This window comes from Lissotriton helveticus, chromosome 2_1 (assembly GCF_964261635.1).
Source record: "Lissotriton helveticus chromosome 2_1, aLisHel1.1, whole genome shotgun sequence".
Lineage (NCBI taxonomy): Eukaryota > Metazoa > Chordata > Amphibia > Caudata > Salamandridae > Lissotriton > Lissotriton helveticus.
In genome coordinates this window covers 686499946-686523042 of record NC_136059.1, presented here as the reverse complement: position 1 = coordinate 686523042, position 23097 = coordinate 686499946, and the positions used below count along the sequence as shown (strand labels likewise).

Below are 23097 nucleotides of genomic sequence, written 5' to 3'. Positions count from 1 at the left end.
CCGGCGCTCCCGGATGTGCGTAGGCTTTTGCTAGAGGAATCCACCGGCTTCCGGTATATGAAATGGTGAGAGAGCTGCTCTCCATTGAGGATTTGCGGTTCGAGTCCCAGCCAGCCGGCAGACTGATGGCTTACAGTAGGTGATTTTGGCATTGTGTTAGAGGCAGCTGTGCTTTTTAAAAATATATTTTAGTTTATTTATTTTTATTTATGCATTTTTATATAGCGCGGACTTTACCCGAAGGTGTCAGAGCGCTTCACATAAGGAACAGAAATGAAACATAATGAGAAATATTACAAAAGCATACGTTACAAAAGGTAATAGTGACATTTGTGATCAAACAAAATACATGAGGTAGTAAAAATTGTGAGCAACCAAAAATACATGAGGTAGTAAAGGTAATAGTGACAATTGTGAGCAAACAGAATACATGAGGTAGTAAAAATTGTGAGCAGCCAAAAATACATGAGGTAGTAAAGGTAATAGTGACAATTGTGAGCAATTAGTATTGTATGGAGTGAATTCGGCAGTCACCATGACGACAAAGCTTGTTTTTCTTTGCAAGACCTATTCCTCGGGCCATGAGCAGTTCTGTCCGCAGTTGTTTAAAGAGTCTAGCAATCGGATTCCACTAAACTATGTGTTTATGGAAATACTCTATGAAGGAAGTGCAGCCTGGGGTACAGAAAGCATCATATCACAGCAGCGCCTCCCGGCATTCCGTATTCATAAAAAGTTTGGGGGTTTGTAGGGCTTTTGGATATTAGGGTGTACATGGTCATTTTAGGGTTGAGGGTGGGTTTGTGTTTTGGGGGGCCAGGTGTAATTTAAGGGTTTAGAGCATGTTTGGGTTTGTGGTGCGAGGGTTAATTTTAGGGTTTAGGGTGTGTTTGTGTTTGGTGTGCAAGGGTTAATTTGGGGGTTCAGGATGTGTTTGGGTTTTGGGGTGCAAGGGTTAATTTGGGGGTTCAGGTTGTTTGGGTTTTGGGGTGCCAGGGTTAGTGTTAGGGTTTAGGGTGTGTTTGGGTTTTGGGGTGCCAGGGTTAATATTAGGGTTTAGGGTGTGTTTGGGTTTGGCGTGCAAGGGTTAATTTGGGTGTTCAGGGTGTGTTTGGGTTTTGGGGTGCCAGGGTTAATTTTAGGGTTTAGGGTGTTTGGCTTTGGGGTGCAAGGGTTAATTTGGGGGGTCAGGGTGTGTTTGGGTTTTGTGGTGCCAGGGTTAATTTTAGGGTTTAGGGTGTGTTCGGGTTTTGGGGTGCAAGGGTTACTATTGGGGTCCAGGGTGTGTTTGGGTTTTGGGGTGCAAGGGTTAATTTGGGGGTTCAGGGTGTGTTTGGGTTTTGGGGTGCCAGGGTTAATTTTAGGGTTTATGGTGTGTTTGGGTTTGGGGTGCCAGGGTTAATTTTAGGGTTTAGGGTGTGTTTGGGTTTGGGGGTGTCAGGGTTAATTTTAGGGTTTAGGGTGTGTTTGGGTTTTGGGGTGCCAGGGTTAATTTGGGGGTTCAGGGTGTGTTTGGGTTTTGGGGCGCCAGGGTTAATATTGGGGTTCAGGGTGTGTTTGGGTTTTGGGGTGCAAGGGTTAATATTGGGGTTCAGGGTGTGTTTGGGGTGCAAGGGTTAATTTGGGGGTTCAGGGTGTGTTTGGGTTTTGGGGCTCCCAGCTGCAGGAGGTCAGACGTTTATCTGCAATTCATTGTGCAATCATCCAACAGTTTGCATTTTTCTGGAAAACTGAAACCAAAGTGGTGGACGTCCTCTTTAAATAGACAAACAATTCCTGTTAAAATCTCCAGACGCAAAAACATCCTATTGAAAACACAATGGTACCTTTGAAGTATTCAGATGCTTATTTTCAAATCACCCCAAAGTCATCAGGAACAATGTCACCTTGTAAAGTTATCGGAGAGTCATTTACAAGTCATCCTCAGATCATCAGGAATAATGACACCTTCTGAAGTCAGCAGATACTAATTTTCAAGTCCTCCTTAAATCTTCACGAATAATGACGCCTACTAGAGTCATCAGGTACTTCTTTTCAAGTCATCCTTTAATCATCACGAATAATGACACCTTCTAAAGTCATCAGATACTCATTTTCAAGTCATCCTCAAATCATCAGGCTGAGCTTCTGCAGCTTGCTGATGACTTCAAGAGCGTGATGATGTCTGATGACGTGTTAATGACTTCTAAGGTAGTTGGATGATCATCCAATGACTCTGGGATGGCTTCTAAAGTAATCCTGTTTGACCTGGGCTCTCGATGTCCCTGAAGGGAAACCGAAAGGCCACCACAGGAAGGCGTTGTCAAAAGTAACACGTTCAAGTTCAAGTTCATGTATTTATAAAGCGCACTACTCACCCAGAGGGTCTCAAGGCGCTGGAGGGAGGGGGTTTACTTTTTATCGAACAGCCATGTTTTCAGTTCTTTTCTGAAGGAGATGTGATTCTGAGTAAGGCGGAGGTGGGTGGGGAGTGAGTTCCAGGTCTTGGCAGCCAGGAAGGAGAAGGATCTGCCACCCATGGTGGTTTTTCGGATGCGCGGGACTGCGGCGAGGGCTTGATTGGATGATCTTAGTTGGCGGGTGGGATAGTAGAAGGACAGTCGGGTGTTGAGGCATTCGGGTCCTAGATTATAAAGGGCCTTGTGTGCGTGGGTAAGAAGGCGGAAAGTAATTCTCTTGTTGACGGGAAGCCAGTGGAGGTTTTTTAAGTGACCGGTGATGTGCTCTTGGCGCGGGATGTCTAATATGAGTCTCGCTGATGCGTTTTGGATGCGCTGGAGTTTTTTCTGCAATTTTGTTGTAATTCCGGCGTAGAGTGTGTTGCCATAGTCCAGTCGACTCGTGACCAGTGCATGGGTGACAGTCTTTCTTGTTTCGAGGGGGATCCAGCGGAAGATCTTTTTGAGAATGCGAAGGACGTTGAAGCAGGAGGACGATACGGCGTTGACTTGTTTGGACATTGAGAGGGAGGAGTCTAGAATGAAGCCAAGGTTACGTGCATGGTCTGTGGGTGTGGGCGCAGATCCCAAAGCGGAAGGCTACCAGGAGTCGTCCCAAGCTGAGGGGGAGGATCCTAGGATGAGCACCTCCGTCTTGTCTGAGTTGAGTTTTAAGCGGCTCTGTTTCATCCATTCGGCTACTTCTTTCATACCTTCGTGAAGGTTGTTTTTGGCGGTGTTGGGGTCTTTGGTGAGGGAAAGGATTAGCTGGGTGTCGTCGGCGTAGGAGATGATGTTGAGGTTGTGTTGACGTGCGATGGAGGCGAGGGGACTCATGTAGACGTTGAAGAGGGTGGGACTGAGTGAGGAACCTTGAGGTACGCCGCAGATGACTTCGGTGGGCTCTGAGTAGAATGGGGGGAGTCGGACTCTCTGTGTCCTCCCGGCTAGGAATGAGATGATCCAGTCCAAGGCTTTTCCTTGTATGCCGATGTTGTTGAGGCGTTGTATGAGGGTGTTGTGACAGACAGTGTCGAAGGCGGCGGAGAGGTCGAGTAGAATGAGGGCCACTGTTTCACCGTTGTCCAGGAGTGCTCGGATGTCGCCGGTCGCCGCAATGAGGGCGGTTTCGGTGCTGTGTTTGGCTCGAAAGCCGTTCTGTGAGGGATCCAGGGAGTTGTTGGATTCAAGGAAGGCTGCTAGTTGGCTATTGACTGCTTTCTCGATGACTTTGGCCGGGAAAGGGAGGAGGGAAATGGGTCGGTAGTTTTTCAGATCTGAGGGGTCTGCTGTTGGTTTTTTCAGAAGGGCGCTGAGTTCGGCGTGTTTCCATATTTCTGGAAAGGTGGCGGAGTCGAAGGAGCAGTTGATGACATCGCGGAGTTGGGGAGCGATGATGGAGTCAGCTTTGTTGAAGATGAAGTGGGGGCAGGGGTCAGAAGGTGAGCCAGAGTGGATTGAGTTCATGAGGCGAATGGTGTCTTCAATGGTGACTGGGTTCCAGGAGTTGAGGTAGTTAGTTGGAGGGGTGGGATCTGAAGTGGGTGGGGTGAGTTGGTCATTGGGAGTGTTCTTGAAGCTGTTGTGGATGTCGGCAATTTTGTTGTAGAAGAAGGAGGATAGCGCATCGCAGAGGTCTTGGGAGTTAGTGATGTCGTTGGATGCTGCGGGAGGGTTGGTGAATTCTTTGACGATATTGAAGAGTTCCTTGCTGTTATGAGAATTGTTGTCGAGACGGTCCTTAAGTACTGATTTCTTGGCGGATCGGATCAGTTGGTGGTGTTTGCGGGTGGCTGTCTTGAGGGAGGTCATGTTGTCTGAAGTTGGTTCTTTTCTCCAATTCTTCTCCAGGGTGCGGCATGTCTTCTTGGATTTTTTAAGGTCATCATTGAACCAGGGAGTTTTTTTGCTGGATGGTTTCGACTGGTGTTTTTTCAGGGGTGCTAGTTCGTCCGCACTGTGGGTAATCCATTGCTTGAGGTTGGTGGCCGCTAGGTCTGGGTCCGTTGCCAGGGTGGGAGTGTTTTGGCTGAGTGATGTGAGGAGTTGTTCTGTGGTGATTTTGTTCCATTTTCTTCGGGGAATGGGTTGTAGACGGTTGTGGGTCAGGGTTGTTTTGTAGCTGAAGTGAACACAGCTATGATCCGTCCAGTGGAGGGCTGTAGTATGATCGAAGGAGATGTGCTTGCTGGAGGTGAAGATAGGGTCGAGCGTGTGTCCGATTAAGTGAGTGGGGGTGTCAACAAGTTGTTTGAGTCCGAGATTGGACATGTTGTCCAGAAGGGTGGTGGTGTTGTTGTCGAGAATGTTGTCAAGGTGGTAGTTGAGGTCTCCTAGAAGAATGTAGTTCTCGGAGGCGAGGGCGTGCGGGCTGATGAAGTCAGTGATGTCGTCGCTGAATTGAGATCGGGTGCCTGGGGGCCTGTAAATGAGAGTTCCTCTAAGTGTGGTCCTGGGGTCTGTGTGGATCTGAAAGTGGAGGTGTTCGGCGGTTGCAAGATTGACGTCAGAGCTGGTTGTAATTTTGATGGTGTTTCTATGGACGATGGCGATGCCTCCTCCAGTTTTTTTATTGGTGCGGTCTTTTCGAATGATCTTGTAATTGTCCGGTATGGCTATGGCGATGTCGGGGGCAGAAGATGCATTCATCCATGTTTCAGTAAGGAAGGCGATGTCAGGTGATGCCGTGTCGATTAGGTCCCAGAGTTCGGTTGCATGTCTGTGGACCGAGCGGGTGTTCAGTAGGATGCATTTCAAGTCGTTGGGTTCGGAGCTGTGTGTGGAGGAAGTGTGTTTGGTGAGGGTCCTGACGCAGTTGAACTTACAGGAGAGGCAGGAGAATGGGCCGTGGGTGCGTCCTGGGGTGGCTTCACAGCAAAGTGGAGTGCGTCCGGCGTTGAGGGCGAGGAGTGTAGCGGCATCATAAGTTACTCTGGGGGGTTGGGAGCGGCATAGAGCAGGGGGACGGGCGCTGGGCGCGGACGGGCGCAGACGGGCTTACCTTTGGCGCACCTTCGGCACGACCGCTGCGCGTTAACGCTGCGCGAAAAGCATCTGTCATATGTGGAAGGTGGGGGGGGGGGGCGAGGGAGGAGCAGCTGGGAGGCGGGGGCGGGGCGGAGGTCCGGGCAGGGAGGGACAACAACAAAGTACAAAATGGCTGCAGGCCAAAAACGAAATTGTATTGGGGGCACAACCTGAAATGGGCGCTATGCACAATTGCACTATTTAAACAATATAATCAAAATGTAGCCAAGCACAATACAAAGTGTAGCGCAACGATAATTATTTGGCGAGCATCAGACAGGCACCAATGCGCCTTAACGATCACAAGCGCTATGAACAGTAAATTAAAGCAGACGGGCAGCTGTAAATGGGAACAATGCTAGGAGCGCTGCGATCTCACACCAGACACCAGCAATAGCGCGCTACAATTCCACAGATGCCAAAGCGCTATGGTGGATTAATTAGCAGCAGGCAGGCAGGCACAGTACAAAATAATGAGGGGCAATGCGGGTGAGCGCGGGCAGACAGGTAGGCACAGTACAGAATAGTTAAGGGGCAATGCGGGTGAGAGCTACGATACCACGGCAGATAGATCTGGGAGCTGCGTGGGGAGCGACCGTAGCTGAAGGCTTCAGGGTGGTCACAGCGTGTGTGCCGGATGGTAATGCCTGTAGTATCAGTGGGAGGGAGGAGCAGCTGGGAGGCGGGGGCGGGGCGGAGGTCCGGGCAGGGAGGGACAACAACAAAGTACAAAATGGCTGCAAGCCAAAAACGAAATTGTATTGGGGGCACAACCTGAAATGGGCGCTATGCACAATTGCACTATTTAAACAATATAATCAAAATGTAGCCAAGCACAATACAAAGTGTAGCGCAACGATAATTATTTGGCGAGCATCAGACAGGCACCAATGCGCCTTAACGATCACAAGCGCTATGAACAGTAAATTAAAGCAGACGGGCAGCTGTAAATGGGAACAATGCTAGGAGCGCTGCGATCTCACACCAGACACCAGCAATAGCGCGCTACAATTCCACAGATGCCAAAGCGCTGTGGTGGATTAATTAGCAGCAGGCAGGCAGGCACAGTACAAAATAATGAGGGGCAATGCGGGTGAGCGCGGGCAGACAGGTAGGCACAGTACAGAATAGTTAAGGGGCAATGCGGGTGAGAGCTACGATACCACGGCAGATAGATCTGGGAGCTGCGTGGGGAGCGACCGTAGCTGAAGGCTTCAGGGTGGTCACACCACCACTTTTGCCCGCTTTAGAACCCTCTTTAAAACAACACGAATAAAATACCCGAAAGCTCCGGTTCGCCTTTGCAACCGATTTACATACAAATGTAGCCTAGTTTGCTCTTTCCATTTGAACGGCAGCAGTGCAAATACGCTCACAAACAGTTTTTGCCAGTGTTTGAGCTGCCCAAGGTGCCCCGTTGGCCTGTAAAATAAAGTAAATGTGCTAGATTCAGATGAATTAATTAAATGATCCCCGAATTTCTGTATAGTCCAGTTAATTTCAATTAAAAGTTTGAATTGCATTAGATTTACAGTACCTTTTTACATTGTTGACAGCAGGAGAACTGTGATAATGACTAATATCACAGACTTAGTAACTGCTCATATAGTTTTTGTGAGGCACACGGTTTACAAAGTTGCAAAAAAGCAAATATGTGGATCTACTGTAACAGACCTGCCAACCTTAGAATATTTCTCACTTTGTGAGTGTACAGGGATATGGATGATCTTGTCAAGGGGACATGATGGAGCCATTGCAAGTGACGTTTTGGACATCCTGCTTTCCCTAAGTAGCCACAGCTACCATGTCCCAAATCAATACTTGTCAACATTCATTAGGCCACACCTCCCATATATTGGGAAGGTTTTAATTGAAGACTAGCTATGTAGAGTGTTACAACCTGAGCTGGAAACCCCCTTTAAGCGTTGTTTTCAAGATCATAGCGCTGCCTTATGATTATGATGAGGCATGAAACTGTGTGACTCATTTACTGTGTGGTAGTGTAGATGTGTCTGAAAGAGATGTTCAGATGTGTCTGTTCTGAACATTGGACAAGTTAACCTCTAGTGTTTTGGCATAACCAGTGACACTGTTCTTGTTTCCTGACAGGTTACAGTTATGTGGCTGAAACAATAGCGCACACGTGAACTGATCCTGGCGCCCACTGTCAGGCAGCCCTGCTCAAGTCGCCAACGGCATCATTGCAGACTGACTGGCAGCAATGTGCAGCACCTTTGTCCACTAAACTGCAGTTCTACACCTTCTTGTCCTACCAAGCCCCCGCCCTGACTGCAGCAGCCACTTCTGGTAGGTAGGTTCTACTGCAAGACATATGGAACTGGGCATTGCATGTGGCCGTACGCGCACATGGGACCAGGCATTTAACTGTGCTGCTGTAGCCTAGAACTGGAGGAACAACTTGTGTGTGCTCTCTTCCCCTCCAGTGTCCTTGGCGGTGAATATTGATGTGCCTCCTCTGATACTTCTTAGTTGTTATAGCTAAGCTGAGTACAGATTTCTGTTGGGCAAGTTCTGCTGGTTTCCTGTGCTTCTGCCCTAGTAAGCCTTATATATGGTGCAAAGAACTTCATATTTTCATCCACTAGAAGCTGGTGTATATGTTTCAGATTCCTAGCTGGGAATAAGCAAAGAGAATTGAACATGGGTCCGACCCCAGGGCATACCATTATGAAAGGGGAGGGTAGTAGCCCGAGGTAAGTTCTATTGCATAGCAAGCTTATGTTAATTTAAGGAGTTGGTGTTCAATTTCAACTGAATTGCAGGAGAACTAGAGCAGTTCTGCTATCAATGTGGATATTGTTCCATAATCGAAGTGATGGGCATAGACAGGGAAGACTTGAGATCTGGGCGTTCATTCTTGCATTCTTTGGTCTCCAGTACATCATTTCCCTAGCTGCACTGTTGCAGGTTAAGGCACATTATGGCTACTTGGATCGGGACACCTTGAAGCCTGGTGATGAGCTTCTTAGTTAGCCTTTTGTAACTAATGTAACAGTTGTTTAAAATAGGCTTTTTTTAGTGCCACCAGGTGGCCATCAACTAGGCTCGTTTTTTAGCTCCACCTGGTGGTCAGTTTAGAGGCATAGGCAGCAATCTCGAGCAGAGAGAGCTTCTGATTGATTGACAGCCGCGTTGACCTTGCTAATTATGGAGATTTTAGAGTCGAATATGACTCCCTGGTTCTTAACTTTAATTGTGATGGTTGGTGTTTCTTAGTGATTGGTGGCCCCTTAAAAGGTGGCAAGGTGAATTCTTGCCCTCTCAAAATCAGAATTTCAATCTTGGCTCAATTTAGGCAAAATAATCTCTGTCTTATCCAGGTGCATGTAGATGTCGAAGAGCATTCTAGAGACGGGTGACCACTTGGTAACTCCTTTTGATGCCTTTCTTGGTGATGCTCTCATTGATCCAGTCCATAATTGCTGGCTGCATTTGAAAAGGAAGGACCACATATATTAATAGACCGAGTTGGCGATTCCACCCTAATTCCCAAGTTTGGTCAGCAGTATGTCATTGTCCATGGTATTGTAAACTGTTGAGAGGTCTAGGTGTATGTGATTGTGTTCTTGTGTGCTCCCACTCCTTTCTGTTTGAAAAGGCTCCCTCGAGCCATTGAGCTGACGAACTTGTGGAGATGCACCTGTGCGCGTGTGAGAGGTACTGATATCTGAAAGGATTGTGGCAGCCTGCTCAGCAACACCAGATTAAATTTGTTTTTATCTGTACCGATGAAGGATGATATCCAGAAACATGTGTCTAGAGATTTACAGCACTAACCTGCACTAACTTTGGTGGAATACTCCAGTAAATATTCAAGTAAGCATGTACCATGAACTGGATTTATAGAGGTTGTGTTATCCCTGTGCACACTTTTCACGATATTATTGTTGCAAAATTTTTTTTAACGTTCTGGTTAGCGCTGCTCCTGTTGCACGTCGTTAAACCGTGCCTTGGTATAACGAAGAAATAGAGTGAGAATGGACCTTCTCACCAAGAAAGCGCGCTCAATTTCATGTGGAACAATTCGTTCCCTTTCACTGTTCCAAAACTAATTGTAATTCAAGAAGCTTATTCCATTTTATCGATGGTTTAAACGTTTATTTTCATCTTTCAAATAATAGGTATGTTCATCTTGTTCCATTAAATTCATTTCCCAATCTTCAAAATAACACCCAATGCATTTCGGGTCAAAGAAAAACAAGGACCCTTCCTCAGGGGTAGTAGCTCGCCTCTTCTTGGTCAATAACCTACCGTAATTGAAATTGAGCGCGCTTTCTTGGTGAGAAGGTCCATTCTCACTCTATTTCTCCATGAACTGGATTTACCATAATGCTGAGGGGCGAACTGTGCTGGGAGGTGAAGCAGTTTGTTCCTACTGCTTTCTGTTTGAACACAACATACCACTCTAAAAGTACCAACATTATACTCTCATACAGTAATAAGGGACCTATAGATGGCAGGTTTTTTCAAACAACCAATAAGCTGGACAAAATGCTTTAACCCATACAACACAAATTATGACACCCATGGTAAACCAGATGACTCAATGTACCACATGAACTAACACTACCCATATGCAACCAACATAGCAGACCAAGTAAAAATGGATGACAAAATGACACTCTTCAGTACCACTAAAGTCAAAAATAAACTTTGTATAAAATGCTATATAAAGAATTGCACATTTATGAAATATAAATTGTTATTCTTGCATATCTAAGCAACAGTGGAAAGTCTTTGAGTTCTTCAAGTGCAAACTTACCAAAATCTGCAGACATATTTTTAGTATCTCCGGTTGGAATGATTACTCTCCCTATTTCATTAACTACATTTCACAGTTCCTTTTTCTCAGAAATTGTTCCTGTCCCCCCTAAATGCACCATAGTTAACCCCAGTAGGGGACTGTACAGTAAAATTCCGAATAGAGGATAGCACAATGCCAGCTGCCTCTTCATCCACTTCCAGCATTTCATTTCATTAGTATGATGTCCTTCCTCCTTCTCTCATGACTTTATTGAGAAAGTAGCCATTTATATACTGTGTTTGGAGTTTACCTACTGCTGCATTTGCACTTTTTGGAAGCCAGTGGTGGTTGAGTGGTATTGCATCTGTGCCATTTTTGTGGTTGGGGTTACTCTATTCACCTGGGCCCTCCCCTCTCCCACCTACTCCTCTACAAATTAACATAGAGCATCAGCAGTGAAAGCACATTACTGACATGCCAACTAGACAACGCACCAGGGTCAAGAGCACTGCTTGTTTCTCAGTTGACATACTACTGAAGAGAATTGGAGGTAAAGCCAATCTCTAATGCACTCGGGCATGAGATTGTTCCTCCGAAAAACACATGGAGCCAATTGGCTTTGTCTCCCTCAGACTCTAATTTATTGCCTTTTAAGAAAAAGAGAGGGGGGACCTCGGAGCTAATTAAGATCCTGTGTCCATGCTCCATATGTAATATATTTAAACCAAAAAGAGGGCACTGTTCCTATGGCGAAGTGCAAAAAGCCACCTATACGCCTTAAAAAGATGCAGGACCCTAGGTTGTAATGGACCCACTCTTGAGAGGAAGAACAAGTCTTGCCTCCTATTGCTTTCACACACTGCGAAAGGTGTCATGCTTCATCATCTGGCGTTGCTCCTCGTAGGGCCAGCGTTGCAATTTCCTACGGGTCCCCCGAAGGGTCACTTTGTCGGAGATCTTTTAATATTGCCGGATGCAGCATGCGGGTGTGTGGAGAGTGGGTCCAATGTGGGAAATGAAAGTGCGTGCATAATGATTAAAACTGACAGGGAAATCTAAAAAAAGAGATTGGATTTAGCGACACCCTTGTCAGAGTAAAGCCAATAAAAAATGGTGTAGTCCCAATGGCACACTGTGCCCAGGTGTAAGGCCAACATGTTTCGCGCATTTGTCACCAAAACGGTCATTTGCGCTTCTTCAGGACAAGAATAGTAAAAGGTGAAGTGCACGTGACAGTTAAAAAATTGATACCCACAATAATTGTCAAAGCGGGCTGTTAAGCTGCTCCTGAAGGAACCTAGGACAGAAAAATACAAGCAACCAGAGAATGTGCATTAGACTGGCTTAATGCAACATAGTGTGCCACCTATGTGTGCACATAAAACCATCACAAGAAAAAGAAACATTAGAGACAATTAACATATTATGGTCTCCTAAAGTTATTAGAAGCCAAATGAGGGATCCCGATGAGGTTAACAAATTAACCACAGGGTGCACTGTGCCACAAAGAACGGTTAAACAGTGTAAGTGTTAACTCCGGATCAACCGAGCTGAATAAGGTATAGGTCTAAAAATGCTCCTACGTGGTAATATCAGGGTATCTAAGTGTAAATAAAGATATAATGCCTCCATAAGGACACACAGCTGATATAGCTGTTCTGTATAAACTGTGTTTCCAACTATATGATGCCATGAGCACTTTTGAACAAACTACCAGGAGTCTCCATCTCTTCTTCTTGTAATGTGTACATACCAATGTATTTGCCTTCCTCATTGAATCCAGTTGAGACATTGTTAGTCCAGACTTATGGAGAGGCAGAACTTCAAAACGAATCTTTACAAGGCGTGATTGCTCAGCATCTGAGACGTTTAGGCTAAATTCTCTTTTGGAAATCACAACCAAAGTCTTCTCAGAAGTTACATTTTAAAAGATTTGTTTTGTCATCGTTTCTAAGTAAAGGTATTTTTGTCTGGTTCCCGGGGTGGGTTTTGTCCAATTTAACTATGAACCGTTGTTTTGACATTTCTTATTTAGCTCGTAGATACATTGAGGTTGCAAATAGTTTTTGTTGAGTGGACTGAGTTACTTTATAGGCAACATTACAACTTCCTCCTGGGTTACTTTGTAGGTTAAAACTATTAATAATGACAGCTGGCTCAGTTTGAGATTGATCTGTATCACAGGCTATCCCAGGCAGCTCCTAGTATTTCCAAATATGTGTTATGGTAGGTGGGGAGGGGTGCGACAGTTAAAAGGGAATGATCAAAAAAGTGTTAATTTTCTAATAAATTTGATATATTTTCACAAATCTGTGTGAAGTTTGGCAAAGCTTTATCATCTTTTTTTTTTTAACTTATTTTTATTGGCATTTCGTTATTTGAACAATACAGATTTTATGGGTAAGCGTATAGGCAAGTACATGCAGGACAGTATACAAAAGATCATAACCTCGGTGACAAGTGGATTAAACCTGTAGAGTCCATTCATCAGTATCGCAGAAGAATTAGGGGGGTGGAACTTGGGGATGGAGCATGTAGGAGCAGAGCGTGGGCACACTAGGAAGAAAATAGGGTTGGGAGGCTTATGGGTCAGTGAACTGTGCTACATTACGTTAGGGTCGCCAGAGGGTGGGGGCTCTGTGTCAAGTTGTGTACGGGGGCCAATCGGCGTGGGCACCGGGTGCCAGAGTGCAACCGTGGGCCCTCCCTGGCATATTATTATTAGTGGACGTCCGGGGACTGTGGGTTTGCTTGTGTGGGGGGGGAGAAGGGGGGAGGGTTGGCGGGGGCGGACGTAGGGGTGTCTGGGTTAGCATCGCGCGTCAACTGTCTAAAGCGATGGAGTAAAAGAGCCCATTCCATGGAAATGGGGTGTTTACGGGATCCCTTGGCCTCCTCCACGCGTAGTGCGTCTTCTTCAGCCGCTGCCCATTAACAAACCGCTCCCACCCAAGCTTCTGTAGGGGGGCCCGTAGGTGATCGCCAGTGCATGGCTATGCATCTTTTGGTCAGTACTAACACTAGGGAGATGAAACGCTTGTGCGCTTTAAGCTGCTTATGTATTTTGAAGATGCCCAGCGCACTAGTTTCCCAGGTGGCAAGGGTTGTTATCCCCGTAAGATCTCTCAGTGCACTGTGCACTGTCTGCCACAGGGAGTGGAGATCTGGGCAGCTCCAGAACATGTGGCGGAAGTTTGCATCCGGAGAGTGGCACCTGGGGCAGAGGAATTGAGTGTCGGGATAGAATTTCTGTACCCGAGCCGGCGTCTGATACGCCCTATGAAGTATGTAATACTGTATGTTTTTAAACCGGGCGTTCCTGGATGTCTGTTTTGGGGCTTCGAGCGCCTTGACCCATTTCGAGTCATGTAGTGGGCGTCCGATGTCATCTTCCCATGTGGTACGCAGGGACACCAGGGGCGTATATGCGAGTTCGCATAGCGCCTTGTATAGCCAGGTGACCAAGTGTCGTCCCACTCCCATGTGCAGGATAGCATGTATAACTGGATGTGTGTATGGTTCTCCGGCGTGGAGGTTGTGGTCGGGACGGAAGCCCCCGAGGAGCTGGCGGTAGCGCAGGAACTGACCCGGGGGGAGATCATATTCGGCCACTAGACGTTGAAACGATTTATGTTGTCCCTCTTCAAAGAACGACTCCATGTCTGTAATCCCGCACTCCGTCCATGCAGCGAGCATGGAGGCCGGGAAGTAGGATTCTAGTCTGGGCCAGCCGACCGACGGAAGTAAAGGGGAATATGGGGGCGCCCCGGGAGACATCCGGTGGACCCGGAGCATACATCGACGCGCCACTGTAACCTGCAGAGGGTATGTACGCCGTGGTTTGGTACCCGGGAGAAGGAGACGGGTGAGCTCCGGTGTGAGAATCCTGCCTGTTGGGGTACACGCTTCCTGTGTGTGTCGGCCCGCCGTCCAGTAAGACAGCCATTGGAGTTGTGCCGCGAGGAAGTAAGACTCAAAGGATGGGGCTCCGAGGCCCCCCTGGGTGGTAGGAAGCTGGAGGGTCTGCAGAGCTATTCTGTGCCTGCCCGAAAGCTTTATCATCTTTAATGTTCTGTCGGTATGTCAGGTTTTATGCTGAGCAGTCAAGAGAAGGCTAATGTAAAAGGAGACTCCTATACCTTCGATATTGTGATAACTTTGGTGCTTTATTAAAGATCTGCATGAATAAACTGGCAGACCCAATGTTAAGTTTACTCTTGTTATATTGAGTTGCCTGCAAATCCGTCGAGGGGCAGTTAAATGAGGGTTGCCAAAGAAAGTGTTTATTTGCTAATCACTTTGGCTTTTGTTAATGAATCGATATGTTACGTGATGGGTTGTTAGCAAATTTAGTTAAAACGATCTGTGATTTGCTGATATTTTTGGTGCTGTATCATGGACGTGTATGGAAATTTGGCAAATCCTTAGACTCTTTAGCTTACTCTTAGTAAATTAAGATTCATGCAAATCCGTCAAGAGGGGACACAATTACAGTTGGGTAAAACAGTGTTAATATGCTAATAACTGCTAGTTAATCATTCTACATGGTATTTGGAAGGATGTGAGCGAGTTAAGCTCAGTCAGCGATCTCTGGTTTCAACGAGATCTGACAAGGGGGAGAGCAAAAGTGTGGGTAGAGGAAAAAGGGCCGTTTAGAGCAGGGTTGGCCTTGCCTTTTCTGGTTCCTGTGGGGCCGAAGCATGTGCATAGTGATTGTTGGACAGACCCTGTGGGATGCCAGTGGGTTGAAGTCCATGCGCAGAGATATTTGGTGCAGGGCCCAGCCTTTTACCAGGCATGGTATCCAATCTGTCGCACACTGCCAACCTACTGTGCACGATCTTAAACTATGTGTACAACTTGTTGGCTGTGGGGCTTGCATTTGCTAATAACGTTTGCACTGCTTAATGAATGGCCATGGTATTTGAGAAGCTGTTAGCAAGTTAAGCCTAATGCGAGTCTCTGGTTTCAGGTGGATTTGATGAAAGGGGAAAGTAAAAAAAAACAAGCATTGGAAATGCAATAGGTCTCGCAGCATTAGAGTTAGTGCTTTTAGAATTGTTTATGGGTTTTTTTGTAAATCTTTAGCATTTTTGTTTCCTGTAGCCAATGCTAAAGAATAAAAAAAAAAGCCATAAACATTTCTAAAAGCTCTAACTCAAATGCTCCGAGACCTATTGCACTGTGTGAGGGTGAGGGGTTGAGGGTGAGTGAGGGTGAGGGTGGGTGAGGGTGAGTGAGGGTGAGTGAGGGGTTGAGGGTGAGTGAGGGTGAGGGGTTGAGGGTGAGAGAGGGTGAGAGTGAGAGAGGGTGAGGGTGAGGGTGAGTGAGGGTGAGGGTGAGTGAGGGTGAGGGTGAGTGAGGGTGAGTAAGGGTGAGGGTGAGGGTGAGGGTGAGTGAGGGTGAGGTATTGAGGGTGAGTGAGGGTAGAGGGTGAGAGAGGGTGAGGGTGAGTGAGTGTGAGGTGTTGAGGGTGAGTGAGGGTGAGGCGTTGAGGGTGAGTGAGGGTGAGTGTGGGTGAGGGTGAGTGAGGGTGAGGTGTTGAAGGTGAGGGACGGACCCATATCATATTGTTTAGTACCTTGTGTATTTCCGGAAGCCATTCATATGCCCTATGTGTTTATTGAATGATCTGAAAAACCCACTGATGTCTTATGCATTCTTTCTTGTCAGTGAGTATCGTGCACCTAAATAGTGGTGTTAGGTTATCTTAAGAGGAAGTTGATTCCTAGGACACAGTAATATAACATAGCTTAACTCAATGGCACACATAAATGTTTGTATTGTCAATGAATTAGAGGCTTTTCACATTAATAAGCGCAATGGGAATCCATCTTTCTCTGTTCTTCCGTGCAGCTGTTCTACCCCATCCTATGAGTATTAAATAATGCGCCATTTTGTAACAATGGCTCACAGGAGGTTCAGTTTCTCTCTTAAATTGAAGCACATGGCACTTTGAGCCAACGAAAATCAGAACGTTCGGGGACTCGTGATTGCTTTGAACTTGAAACACCTGTTGAGTTTGTCATCACGTATGTTTGAATAAAAACAATTTCACAGCTTAGATAGCAAATAAACATCTTTGTATATTAGTTGCTCTTGTCATCATCACTACATACTTGTAAGTAGCGGATGCTGTACGCAGAGGTTAGCGAGTTTGGGAACTTCACGAGGACAGAGCTGTGCAACCTGCAAGAGCGCGCGGATGAAGGAAGAGAGAAAGAACAAAAGACGCAAGGCGTCGGAGCATTAATCATGCTCAGCTGCGAGAGCTCGAGTATGCACCGGCATGCATATATCGTAATTAAAGCGAGGCTTCCCCTGTACACCAATAAATAGAGTCAGCCCGGTAGCACACTTTAGATGAAGCTTCCTTCTGAGAATAGCGAAGAAATATTGCCGGGTGGCATGCGCGAGGCAGGAGGTCAAGCAGAGCTCCCTGTTCCCCGCAGTGAATCCTATATCAAAAGTAAACTCGACCTACTTGCAGCGTCCCTGTTTATTTTTAAATGAGGTCGCAGTATTGATCCGGCAGCAGACGGAGAGCAATGGATGTGTGCCGGGCTCGCGGGGCGATCGGCATTCGTTTAGTGCTTTTGTCTCTAAGGTTGTCTTTTTAGGCAGTGGCGTTTTGACAAGCCTCCCTTTTGCATTACTGTCTTACACTTAGGAGGCGGAGGCACCGTGCCAGCTAGGTACTCATCCGGGAGACTAAATCATCTTGAAAGTGTTCTGTATGTGTGTGCTCGCGCCACGGTTGGGTCTGTCGTTGTTAAACTGTTGTTTCCTGCTGCGCGTGTGATGAACGGAGGGAAGAGAGGGGAGGGGGGAGGAGAAATGCGACACGGCGGGAAGGGGAGGGGGCGGAGCGGGTAAAATAAACAAACAAGACGGAGGGAAGAGAGGGGAGGGGGGAGGAGAAATGCGACACGGCGGGAAGGGGAGGGGGCGGAGCGGGTAAAATAAACAAACAAGACGGAGGGAAGAGAGGGGAGGGGGGAGGAGAAATGCGACACGGCGGGAAGGGGAGGGGGCGGAGCGGGTAAAACAAGACGCACGTGCAGGCAGGATGACTCAGGGGAGGGGGCGGAGCGGGGCAGAGCGGCATGTGGGTGTGAAGAAGCCGGGCCTTTGAAGTGAAGCTAAGCTTCACTTCAAAGGTGTCGGAGGAATGCGGGCGGCTGTGCACGCGCTTTTAAGCTCAATGCACATGCGCATTGAGCTTAAAAGTCACGGGCACTGCAAGGAATCGCCACGATTCCTTGCAAGTTAGATAAAGAGTCGATGAGCCCCTATAGTCTCGCTTGCTCGATGCGCATGCGCATCGACAGGCGAGACCTAAAAAGGGGGGGGGGGTCATAAACTCTCTTATTTGCTAGTATCTTTGGTGTTGTATTATGGACTGGTTTGAAATTTGGCAGACTTGGCATGTTTAGCGTATCCGTAGTACATGGAGTTTCATTCCGTTTAGGATTTCTTTCTGTTGTGGAGAGCAAAGATTCCATAAGGAAGTTAATATGGGAAAAAAAATCTTTGCAACCTCATTAAGCCTCATCCCCATCGTTTTGATGGGTTAGCATGAAATTCAAAATAAAATAAGAAATGGAGAAAAATACGAGTATGATAACCTTAAAATGGCGAGTGTCTGGCAAGTATTATGCAGATCCATTAACTAGTGGCAAAGTTATTAGCAAATAAATGGCCCTGTTACACCCCCCCTTCTATGTTTCATGTAGATTCAGTAAAGAAAACCAAAGGAATTTGCACATAAAACCACCCGTACCCCTCTTCCCCCCCCCCCCGAACTGCTTCAAACGTGTGCTTCCCACTAAAAAAGAAACATGCTCAATGTCTGCCAAATTTCGTGTGTATTTGTCAAATGATTGCATATTATCATTAGCAAGTTAACACTTCTATACTCCCTCCCTTCTAAAAATGCTCCTCTGATGAATCTACACAATTTTAAATATTCCAAGAGTAAACTAAACATGAATGTGCATAACATCTGGCAGATGTTTATCTAACAGCGCTAAAGGTAGAGGTGAATCAAAAAATGCACATTTCAAACTGTAAGATATCTCTAAAATGTAACCTCTTCATGCCCAGACTGGAACACACTTTTTAAACACTAATTTCTCAAGCCAATGAGTGGATTTACTCCAAACCAGGCAAAGGCTCTTCTTCATTGAGTAAAGTTCGTCTGAAATGTGTAATTTGGTGTCATTCTGTTCAGCTGTTTTTTTCTGTATAGTGATAAAATAGGCATTGTCACTTTTGGCAGTTCCGTTTCTTTGGCCCCTACTTGACAGATCTGCATGACATTTGCCATTAGGAACCTGTATGTATTTTTGGACGGTCTTGTGCAGATTTGTCAAACTCAACCAAAGGTATTAGGAAAATGGTGAAAAGTCTGACCAAACGATAACTACGCAGGCGCTAGTGCCACCTATGTAAAAAAAAAAATATATATATTATATGGTTCCATGTATTTTTATTAAGATTTTATGTAAGCATGATGCTGGCAAGACATAAAGTTGTCCGTAGGCTAAATCTAGTGCCGTTGGTTTCAGACAGAGGTTCAAGGGCAAACAAACCTATGTAACTATGTATAGGGAATCCTTCTTCCGAAGGCCCATTGATTCCAAGGAATCAAATTCTGTACTTTGACTATCCGTTCATTGAGATTGCTTGCAGCTCATTCGGAGGTTTCACAGCCAGACACTGGGGGGTGTGGGTCACAGACCTTTCAGTAACATTCACAGAGATTGCTGTTGTGAGAAGTTATCCTGGCATATGATGTCCACTAGTTCTAGTGGGCACCTTGCATCAGTCTAATCGACCCTTATTGGTGGTGGTTGTAAATTCAACCTTATAGAAAGCTATCCTAGTGGTAGCATGGACCAGCGGTCATCAGGCTACGACTTCAGAGAGCGTATTAAGCAAGTTGTTTTACCAATTATAATCCCTTGAGTACCAAATGAAAGGACACCACACAAGGTATATATCAAATATATATGTATTTATTCTAAACACAACCCCTCTGCACTCTTTATGAGGTCAGAGGTAAAAGTACAATACAAGTTACTCAAGTACTATACGATAAGTTGCACAGTATACGTTATGTCCTAGGGGCCTCACAAACCAAATACTAAAATAGTGGTATAAGAACCATGAGAGAATTAGAAAGCAGGCCTGGGGCCTGTGGAATCGCTGGGGCTACTCTAAGCAACCAAAGGTTAGGAAGTAGGAGGCCCATGGGAGACGCGTGCAGTGTCTAAACACAGCCGTGGGTTACCTTTGACTTTCTATGGGAAACGTAAAAGTTACAAATATACAATTTAATGACACTTCCGGATGGACTACTATGGAACCCTTTTAAACTAGGACACTTCAAGAGTCAACACCCACAGGAGCACCGGAGTACTCGTGTTACCTCACCCAGGGAAGCCGGGTGCATCGGTGTCTTTTCATGTCGGGTTTCGTCATCGTTTTCAATGGAGAGCTGCAAAGAAGAGCTGCAGGCGACCAGAGGAAAAGTGTCCGGGTGGATGCAAGGGTGGATCGCAGATCTGTAGAACCTGAGAGCCGAAGGGACAGAGTCTGGGTCACTTGCCAGTGACCAGGCCTCTATAGAAAGATGCCACCAGATGTCGGGTGATTTCAGGTGAAGATGTGAAGTTTGTCTCTTCAGCCGCGAGGACCAGGAGGCGTCAACGACGACCAGGAGCTGGATTTGAGCTGTCCCACGAAGGATCTAGTTGACTGCGGTGTCGGTATCCGGATTGGACCCAACAAGCCTTGGTAAACGCAACCCACGCAGGATGTCGAGATTGGCTTCGGTGCAGACCAGCAAGGTCTGAGGAACTTCTCCTTTGTAGGGAAGTCGGAGCAGGCCTGGAGCAACCAGGAAAGCAAGTTGGATTCAAAAGGAAGCCTTCGGGAGCCTCACAAGCCAACGGACTAGGAACCGCGAAGACGAGTCGAGCTGAAATGCAAAAGCGGGGCCCACGAGTCACTCGTGGAGTGGGGGCCTCTGAGCTTCGTTGCAAATGGTGCTCGGGTCTGGGGCGTCAAGCACCCCAATGCACGACTTCGAGTTACCTCGGGAAGTGAGTGCAGCTTGCAAAATGCAGGATGTCCAGGAGTTCCCGTCCCACGTCTCTTGTGTCCGCCACGGGTCTCAGCTTTGCTGGTCGGGGTCAGAGATGTCTGGAAGTCCGTGTCCTGTGTCGCAGATTCTTTGGGATCCGGCGGGAGCCTCGAAAATGCAGACTGGCAAAGTTGCTGTTGGTGCCTGTTTGAACAGGGTGATCACTCCTTGACCACAAGGGAGATGTCTTCCGCCTTCCAGTCGAAATGGAATGTCGAAGGTCCAGGATTTATGATTCAAAGTTTCGTCCAGGGTAATCTAAAGTCCTAGTGACTGGGCTCCTATACTTATACTAAGTTTAGGGGCTGGACTACCCTTAAGGTCCCTCCTATGGGTGGACCTGGGAAGGGGATGGTTACACCCCTTTCCCTTTGACCAGTTTCGCGCCAGAGCTGGGGCAGCATGCCCCAGCAACCGGTTTGAACTGGGAAATGCATGGAGCACCTTGTGTGCCCCAGGCAGTGTCTGGAAAGCATTCACTGAATTCCGCCCTCCCTGCCCCAATACACTAAAGCCTGTCTGGGGAGGTGCTGGCACCTCCCTGGACAGGAAACCTATTGTCCAGGCCTCCCCTGCCGGAGTTTCGTCCAGCAACTGGAGGTCAGACTCGTGTCTGTGGCAGCAGCATCCATTTTGTGATGCTGAGGCTCTGTTTAACTTTAACCGGGTAAACCAGTAACTACATGTCTTCTCCCTCTAGAAGGGTGGAATGCTACCCCCGCCGCCAGGACTGGCTGGGGTGGGGTGTAGTATTCCAAAGTGTTTGACACCTTACACAACATGTTTTGATAAAGCCAAACCAAAGTTAGCATTAACCGTGAGGATTATAATGCACTTAAGAGTATATGGTATGGCTATATCATAGAACAGCTATAAGGAGATGGTTCCGAAAGCTGCAGAGGGGCTCAGCTCATGCTAGGGCACCCTCTCACATAAAACCAAGCACTCTGCCTCCAGGATTGTTAAGGCCTGCCATAGGAGTGACTTATAGGTGTATATGTGTCTATATGTATATATAGACATAGGTATACTACATCTAAGTAAGGGGTGATTACACCACCTTACCCAGGCTGTGTGAACAGCTCTGTGGTGTCAGTGTGGAAGGCAAACCAGGGGTGGCACAATACATGCTGCAGCCCCTGGTAGGCCTAGGGTGCACCTATGCCCTGGGTACCTATGGTACACTATACAGGGGCTCACAAGGGTGACCCAGTAACCAATCTGGTATGTACCTAAAGTACATGGTATCAATTTAGAGAGAGAACAGCTGGGCTGTGGGCCTGATTAGCTGGTCCACAGCCACACTAAAGTCGAAAAACCAGAGAATCACAGCAAAAGTGGGGGTAACCATAGGAAGCAGACCCTACTCTCCTTCCTACAGCTGTATTTCGAGCAAGCTTTCGAAGTGCAAAGGCCCCTATGCCTTTTTAATCCCCAGAAGATGACCCACGCTGGAGCGCTCGCCGATATAAGAATTTCAACCCTAATTATAAAAGGGAAGTTAAGAAGAATAATTTTTCTTGAAGCCAACCACTAGAGAAACAGATGCACATTGGAAGGAAGGTTTACAACCAGCTATAAACCACTAGTGCTTCCAATGCAGGGCTGGTGACACTGCCGAATTTCTCTCGGGAGGGGGTGACACCACTTATTCTGATGCCCTGGATCTGTTATATGTGGACCAAGATCTACGCATAAAGAGTTGAGACATAACACGAAGTTCCTCCGTGGGAAGAATCGAATTGACTGTGGAAATAAACCCCGACTATTAAAGTTTACGTTGGAATACAATATGGAAGGGGTGATACTCCTATAATAAATAGGTTTCTATAGGTGACTTCACAAACCTTTTTAGCAATTATAGTCTATCTATTTGTCTTGAGAAAGATGGATATATAAGTTTACCCATCGAAACGCGTTGACGCCTTAAATCTAGTACGCAATCCGTCCACACTGGCATGGCTCAGGAGTATCAATTATAAAACTACTCAGAACCATGCTCCAGAAATCGTTACATGACGGATGCGTAATTTCTAAAGACAGATTGTACTTGTCTATTTTTTGTGTTTGCTCTCTTTTTAATGTGTGTTGTATAACATTTTCTAAAGAAACTTCTGTTTTAAAATCCTCAGGAAGGATCATGTATTTTGATTGTGTGGTCTATTTTATTGATGATTTGTCATGATAAATAAAAATGTACAATTTCTTTACTTACATTGGTTTTAGCTTGTCATTTCCTAGCTTCATATGGTCCAATCTTCTGTACTGGGGGTGAGCGAGTAGAATTGTTTTGTTATGCGGAAACTAATTGACAATGTTTGCCATTCTCCATGTGTTAATGTATGAAATCACAATCTAAAAATATAAAGTATAAGGTATGAATACATATACTAGGACAAACATAAATAGGAAGTGTTCGTCATTGAAGCTAAAATTATTTAAGCTTTGAAAAAATTCGAGGTATAGGCTTATCCCCAGTTGCTTCATAATATAACTGCCCTGCCTATTCTTTGTCATGTGGTCCTAACTCCCCTTTCTTTCACACTATACTAGGGCAGATCTCATCATTGATGTCTCAGAACACCGCCAAAAGAACGCAGCTTTCAATAAGGGGCGACGCAGGTCTTCTCCGGCCTGTAGGTGGCATTTACTGGTACAAATGGCCCCTAAACATTTTTGGTTTTGGTCACATGTTTGAGTTTATTATAAGCCTGTTT

At 46.4% G+C, this 23097-nt stretch overlaps 1 protein-coding gene across 4 annotated transcripts in view; it reads left to right on the top strand.

The window, feature by feature from the left end:
* The first annotated feature begins 17 nt into the window (after positions 1 to 17).
* ARB2A (ARB2 cotranscriptional regulator A) overlaps positions 18 to 23097 on the top strand; it is a 1817924-nt gene continuing 1794844 nt past the window's right edge. For 2 of the 4 annotated variants that reach the window (XM_078675377.1, XM_078675380.1), the window contains exons 1-2: positions 18 to 135; positions 7575 to 7772. The gene's annotated coding sequence lies outside the window, so the exon portion shown is untranslated. Of the gene's footprint in view, positions 136 to 7574; positions 7777 to 23097 lie in introns of all 4 variants that reach the window. The other 2 variants (XM_078675378.1, XM_078675379.1) reach the window with 2 other exon arrangements.